This window comes from Salvia splendens, chromosome 6 (assembly GCF_004379255.2).
Source record: "Salvia splendens isolate huo1 chromosome 6, SspV2, whole genome shotgun sequence".
NCBI lineage: Eukaryota > Viridiplantae > Streptophyta > Magnoliopsida > Lamiales > Lamiaceae > Salvia > Salvia splendens.
Genome location: NC_056037.1, coordinates 29419045 through 29426959, shown reverse-complemented (window position 1 = coordinate 29426959; position 7915 = coordinate 29419045). Strand labels below are relative to the sequence as shown.

The 7915-nt window shown below is 41.2% G+C and overlaps 1 pseudogene; it reads right to left on the bottom strand.

Moving 5' to 3' along the window:
- Positions 1–3849: 3849 nt before the first annotated feature.
- On the bottom strand, positions 3850–7239 carry LOC121806708 (annotated as a pseudogene).
- Between the last annotated feature and the right edge of the window lie 676 nt (positions 7240–7915).

Here is a 7915-nt window from a genome sequence, read left to right as displayed (position 1 = left end):
CCCCCACTCCCTCTTACCGATACATCTTTCCCTTTCCAATCTCTCCCCACATCGTTTTCTCTCCTTTTCTCTCTTGCAATTCTCTCAACACCGGTAAGCTCCCTCTCTCCTTCTCCCTCTCGGTTCTCATCTTTTTCATTCACTCCCTCTCATCCGTCTTGAATTCCTCAAGGATACCCTCCTTCGTCGTGAATCGGAGTCGGAAAAGGAAGTAAAGCTTTTGCGTTTCGTTTGAACCATCCGGGAAGGTAACCCCTAACCCTTGTTTAATTCGAAAACTCATGCATATAGGACGTTTTTGGATGGGTTAGATGTTGAGTAGGATTTGTGGCTATGTGCTTGTGTTGAACATGTTTTCGGTGATAACTGACAGTGGGTTCCGACCCCTTTTTGACTGAGCAAACGACCTCCTTTTGGTACGATTTTTAACTGTATAACTTTGGTGTGTCTTCTGTGTGGTGTGTATTTTCAGCCTCTTTGGATGTCGTATGAATTTATTATGATTTTTGCAAGTAAACTGCGCAGTTCTGCGTGTGTATGTTTGGGAGATGTTTTCATGTGCTTTTGGCGTGATTCTGAGTGATATGTTTTTGTGATGAATGTGGGTGTGTTTGGCCAAGAGATGGCTCGGGAAAATCTGTGTTTGGCTCAAGGTTTTGTGTGGGTTGGCCGAGAGATCTAGGGTCCGGCCTAGGGCAGGCTGGTGGGAAGTTTTGAAGGGATGATCCCAGGTGTTTGGGTGTGTTTTGGGACGTAGAATGCGTGTGGGAATGTCGTATAGGGTTTGAGAATCGGAAGTTGAAGGAAAGTGAGTGTACACGGAACCAGCGGCCGAGGTGGCCGAACAGATGGCCGAGGTGCCGAACAGACGGCCGAGTGCCGAGCATAAGATGCCGAGGTGCCGAGCAGGGGCCGAGACGGTCGGTCGAGGTGCCGAGCCGGACGGCCGAGATGGTCGGCCGAGGTGCCGAACAGGCGGCCGAGACGGTCGGCCGAGGTGCCGAGCCGGACGGCCGAGATGGTCGGCCGAGTGCCGAGCTGTGCCGAGATAGGTGCCGAGCTATGCCGAGACAGTGCCGAGCTGTGCCGAGACAGGTGCCGAGCTGTGCCGAGACAGGCGGCCGAGGTGCCGAGCCAGGCGGCCGAGACGGTCGGCCCGAGGTGGTCCGAGCCAGGCGCCGAGACGGTCGGCCGAGGTGCCGAGCCAGGCGGCCGAGGTGCCGAGCCAGGCGGCCGAGATGGTCGGCCGAGGTGCCGAGCCAGGCGGCGAGACGGTCGGCCGAGGAGTGCCGAGCCAGGCGGCCGAGACACCGAGCCAGGCCGAGACGCCGATCCTTTTTCCGAGCTTTTTCCGAACCTTTTCCGAGCCAAGTGAGCCGTTGCACAGTAAGGTATGCCAGGGCTTGGAGTGCTGTGTTCGTGTGTCGTGTGCGCGTTTTGGGTACGTCGTTTGCGTGCGGGGTGTGTTTTGAACGTGTGGCTTTGTGTGTTTGTTTTGTAATATGTTGTTAAGTGTATGTACGTGTAACGTGCTAGATGTTGAAGTCGTCCACGTAGGAATCATGCATTGTCGTTTAAAACCTCGTTTACCCTGACTCTAATCATGATATTATTTATCTTTCAAAAGGGTGATCTTTTTCGAGGAAAGTGTGGTTGAAGGAACTGTTTTAAAGCTAAGCAATCGAGGTGGGCTTTTCTACCCTACTTTTATGTGGGTTATCTTTAATACGGACTTTGTTCCGGAAATGTTATGGAGGTGAACTGTTTGTCTTGCCAATTATTTTGTTTTGAACCCTATCTGAAGTGGTTTACCACATATGTTTAATCGAATTCGGGTCTGTTGGGCTGCGAACCCTCAGGCTAGTGTACACGAGACTGGGTGCCATCTGAGAGCAAGTTGGCCGGTCTAGATGACCTGGGGTGTGGCCACGCCCCTTGTCATGGTTTGGATCAGATAGTGTATGATTGAGGGAATAAGGGTGGCAATATCGGAAAATGACTGCGCAGTCGAATTTATGAAATGTGTTTTGTGTACTTGGGTTATTTTCATTATACTCAAAAACCCCAATGTTACACTGTTATGGCATGACAAACTTTGTTTTGCGTGTGTCCACTGAGTGCTTAAGTACTCAGCCCTGCATGTTTTTTCTTAATGTGCAGGTTGAGCGGCGATGGGGAGGACGGATGTTGAGCAGTTAAAGCCAAAGTGTGTTTTTATCTTTTGGATGGTGTCGTGTCGTCATACCCGGCCATCCATTTTCTTCGAAATTCCCGCACATCGTAAGCCACTTTCATCGTAATCATCTATCAGCGCTATCAACACACTAAACAACCTACAAACTAATATATATACAACGCACAGTAGAGATTATATATCCTATATCCACCAGATCATCCCTGACTAATATCACAATATTATCTCGCAGCAACGGCTCAATGCGAACAACCAATTAATCGACCAGCAAACCATATAACTCTCTTCGTCTCAAGGTATGTTAAGATAGTGAGTCATTTCATTTTAAAAAACTTTATTCTATTTTTACTTTACTCTCTCTTCATCTTTCTTTATTTATTATCCAATCAATTATTTAATTTTGGGCCCAAAAAAATGTCCTAACTACTTTGGATGGCCGTAGTGTATGTTATTCATATATAATCACTTTTTTAGTAGAGATTTAACAATGTTCTATTAATCAACTTATTGCTTTAAATTATATCATGGCATCTCAATGAAAAGAATATAAAATACTTTTGTTAATTTCTAAAAAAAAATAACGAAACTAAATAATTTTGTATAACAGAGTGAATATCTTTTTAACATACTTGGCCGCGAAACGGCAAAACACTAAAATATTACACTGTCCTTAGAGCATCCACACCCATGCTATTTGGCAAGAGCATTGATGTGGGACCGGACCCACTTTTATTCATTTTTTACTCTATGCTCTTCCTCAAAAGCATAACATCCACATTTATACTCTTCCGCAAGAACATGCTCAAGGGTCACACCATTCTATTATTCAATTTAAATACTTCAATTACTAAAAACATTTCCACAATATTAAAATATATTAAAAATACCCGAAATAATATTACAAATTACTAAAAATAAAAAACGTACATAATTAAAATCCTAAAATTAAAAATTACATAATTAAAATCCTAAAAATTGAGGTTGAAAGAGTTGTTTGGTTGTAGTGTGATTTTTTGTGTTGAAATGGAGGTATTTATAGAAGAAGTGTGAATTTTGGATAAAAATAATGAAAAAATTAAATTAAAAGTGTGGAGACAATGGATATATTTTACTAGGAAGTCGGAAATATTTTTTTTATTAAATCTGAATTTTTTCAGATTTTTTATAAAAAATGATAAACCAACGGCCAATCAGAGTATGTCACGTCGGCACGGCGGTACTCTTGCTATCGAGCACAGCCGTGCCAACAGCAAGAGTGCAGCGGTGAGCACGGTAGCTGCTCTTGCGGAAGAGCAACGGTGCAGATGTTCTTATGTAAATGCAGCCCATACCTGTCAATGCAATTTTACCAAGTAAACTAAAAATCATAAACCGAATAAATTAAAATAAACAATAATTAATCAATCATTATCACAAAAACAGCTGTAGTATATTCTTCTTTTAATTTTACAAGGTTGATTGAGATTTGAGAAGCTTACTATGTGCTCAAAATATGGCTAGCAATCCTAAGACTCTGCTCAAAAACATCATCAAAACATTCAAACAATTCATCTTTTTTTTACAAAAAAAAGAACAGAAAAGAAAAATCATGTACATTCGATCTGATCATCGCAGTTTCAAACCAGCTTGACGACTTGATCTCGCTTGAGATGCTGCGGAGGCGAACGTTGGTGGAGTGATGATCTCATGGTGGCGGAATCAGCAAAGGATTCCCCGGCGTGTACCTGGATAAGAAAAGACACGTAGGATTGATCAGGGCGGGGGCGTGGTAGAAAGGCAAGGGGCAGCCATCAGCTCGACTAGACAGTTACCTCAGTGTCAATCCTTCTTTTCCAGTTAGATTGGGCGGAACTTGACCCGTTATATTGTTGTTCTGCAAGAAGCTGTGCAACGGGAACCAGAATCAGATTTAGTTCCAGTATTTTCGAGAGAGATTTACACGTTGGTGGGATTCAAACTTACACTTCGCGAAGGTTCTGCAAGGTCCCCAAAGACGGAGGAATGATTCCACCTAGACGATTGTCCAGCAGATGCCTGAAACAGAAACGGTTCGTGTTAGACTTGAGGACCGAAAAGGAACACACAATCTAAATGTGCTGAGTTTCACTCACAAATTCTGCAGTGCCTTCAATGAACTGAGGTCTGGAATGGTTCCTGACAAGCTGTTGTTTCCCAGCAAGCTGTCGAAAACGAGAAGGCATCAGTGTCCCAAGAACAAGAAGACAGGCACACATGGATAAAAACTGTGGATTTAGAAAATTCACTCACATGCTAGACAGTGCAGTCAGCCTAGAAATGCGAGGTGAGATCAATCCTGCGAGCCCCATGCTCGTCAGATTCCTGTGCAGCGATCGGGGAAAAGAGGAGTAAGCTAGAAGGTTGACTGTTTGATTATCAAGGGAGACGAGTGAAGACGAGCTAAACATATACAGTATGTAGTAAGATCCTACTCACAGAGAGAGTATACGAATTCTAGGTCCGTAGGAGCAAGTGACTCCAGTCCATGTATATCGACTTGGCAGACATGGATCGCCACTCCAATCCGCTGGAGCATTGTGGAAATGATTTCTCAAGTCTATCATAGCAATCACTGTGATAAAATTTAAAAAAAAAACGAAATCTCAGTCGAAGATATGGGGCAACATAAGCATTGATATACGGATTACTGCATAGGAGCGGATGATACCATCACGGGCGAGGGTCTTCCCTCCTGAGGGAAGCACTTGATAGACCTCTCCAGCATTGATCAGAGGACCGGCAGTCGAGCCGGGGGCAGGAGTCAAGGTCAGATTCGTGATTCCAGCAAGAGGCCACTGGCTCGAAAACACAACAAGACCAACTGGAGTTCTGATCAAGTTACGGTAATAAGGGATACCGTTTATGGTTATGTCCATCGCCCTAGAGTTGTTTGAGTCGGAGGCATGATCGTCAGCAAAGTAAAGGGCAATGGAGTAGTTTACTCCACCAGGTAGAGGGCCGGGGGCCAGTTCAGCGTCAGAGGCTCGACCAGGCTCTTTGACAGTCGCGTATGAAACACTTTCTGGGGAGGAAGTTCCAGATGCCAGAAACGGCAAGGTTTTGTGGATTTGATAGGGGGAATGCATCTGCTCCGAACGGCTGCCATAGCGATTGAACTGATCATCGGGATATCTGGTGAAGTTCGTATGCATACGTTTAGCAAGGGAAATGAATGCGTTAAAACACTGTGAAGTAAATATTGTTGAATTTATGAAACTATTACTGAAAACCCCAATTATGCAAAATCAAGAATGTAGTTTCAATAATTCCTATTCTAACTAAAACTAGGACAATGTAAAGATCAGAGCACATATTTACAATCCACCTACAAATTTCTATTTGTTCAATAGAATCAATGCTTCAACCTCAAAGGATTCCTCACTCATTTCAGAAATCACATATAATTTCTACCATAGAAAGGCTGATAATAAGAGAACTCAAGAACTATCACCAAAACACCACCATCCACCTGAATATTATATTTGTTCAATAATCAAATCTTCAATTATATTCCTAATCAAATATAACACATACAACAAGACTAAGATCAGCAATCTCATATAAAATATTTCAATAACACAACCAAAAACACCATTTCACTACTAAACTACTATGATTCATGAAAAAACTCAAAAAAAACAAACGCAGAAAAGAAGTCAAGTACTCACCCGAAAACAGGTCCATCATATCCAAAACTATGCCTAGCCACCAAGCTCAAAGCATGAGCCCTAAAATCTGTGGAATTATACAACTGATCCCACAAAGGCACAACCTCAAGAGCAGATATAAAAGGTCTGAATCCGTGTAGGTGTTCCCAGCCACACACACACTCAGATTCTTCCCGGTAGGCATAAAGACACCTTCATAGTAAGACGATTCCCCACTCAAATAATCCTCGGTTGTGTTCACCACCCTCCACAACGTCCCATCCACAATCTGATCAAACACCGGTGGATTGGCATAGCCATTCACTCCACCATAGTAGTATGTTGTTCTAACCAGATACTTCTTGGTTCTATCCACAGGAATCTCGTAGCAGAACTTCTTGAAAACGTTGTTTGAGAGAGGGAACGATCGGACGGTGAAGAGTGTCTGGACCAGACCCTCTCTTGCAATGAACTTGGAACTCCCTGCTGATATGTAGCCGGAATCCGGCAGCCATTCCAAGCCATCAATCACCGATCCAACATCAGCACCACAGTCAATCAAGACACCTGAAAAAAACATACATACATAAATCCAATAATTTCTCATTTCAATAGGGTTAATACTACATGAACTTTCATCCATTTTGCAATTTTAACAACACTTTTGAAACGTGCAAAAAACCTTACTGCCTTTCAATTTGTCCAAAGTTAACACCCCTTAAAATCTTTTGCAATACTTGAAAGTGATATCACAGAAAGGGTGAAATTTCTTGTAAAAAATGCATTATTTACAGTTAATCATTTTAAATACTTAACCAAACACTAGTTGAAAGTGAAACCCTAGAGGAAGCATAAAGGTCCGATTTTTAACAGAAAAAAAAAAAAGCATAGTGAGATCAAATTCCATCGAAATTGCGAAAAGAGGCATGTCCAAAATCAATCAAGAATCACAATTTATCACAAATCAGATGAAAAAAAAACTACTCCAATAATGAAATTATAGTGACCTTGGAGGGATTGGCAGAGGCAGATTGGGAGAAGGGCAAAGGGCAGGAGAAGGCGGGTGGGAATCATGGCTGATAATGGTAGAGATGAAAGAGAAAAACGAGGTTTAGAGGGAGAGGGAGTTGAAAAGGTACGTATGAGTTGATGAGAGGGAATTGAATGGGTCAGTTGTTAGGTGAATTGAACAAGAAAGAGATGAAGTTGGGACGGAGCAAAGTATAAAGAATCATTGGAATCACATATTTTATTTGATAAACGCGGGAAATAACAGACATTGTCAACGACCCAATGTTGTCTGAGCTGAGTCTCAACTCTCAATTTTGTGGAAAACACCACTTCCAAATTCAGCAGCTCCACCTTCTTTAATTCTCTATTGGGAAAAGATAAAACGTCTCTGCATACAGAATGCCTTTAATTTAATAATTGAACCAAACCGGTGATAATTGAACCGATTTTATTATTAATCATATTGTTTTAGTACTAAATTACCCCTTACAATATTTTAAATCCTAAAACAAACATTAATAAATCTCCATATCTAATTCTCTTATTCCTACTCCATCGTTAAATCTAACTCATCAAAAGTAATTTAACATTTATAAATCCAGATTAAAGTATTGACTCCTGGACTGTATACAAAATTATATACTGTATTTATTCATTATCTACAATAGAATCTGTATCTATACTTAGTAATATAAAGAGAGAGTTTTGGAACTATATTTGCAGAAATACCATTGACTTATGTTTTGGACGAAAACATCAAATTTGTTTATTATATTTGAAGCATATTGTAAAAAATTATTTTAACGTCAAAAGCTATATATCAAAAGTAGAATTAGACATAGATTTAACAAAAATAGAGTTTGAAATAATTATTCATTAATTAGAAAATGTTAAGATTATTCGGGCAAGATAACGAGTGTAATACACATGACGGAGAGATAATACAAATAAATTTTAGAGGGAATATCTTTTTAGGTCCTATAAACTTTGTCAAATATCATTTTAGGTCTGTGAACTTTGAAAATATCATTTTAGATTGCAACTA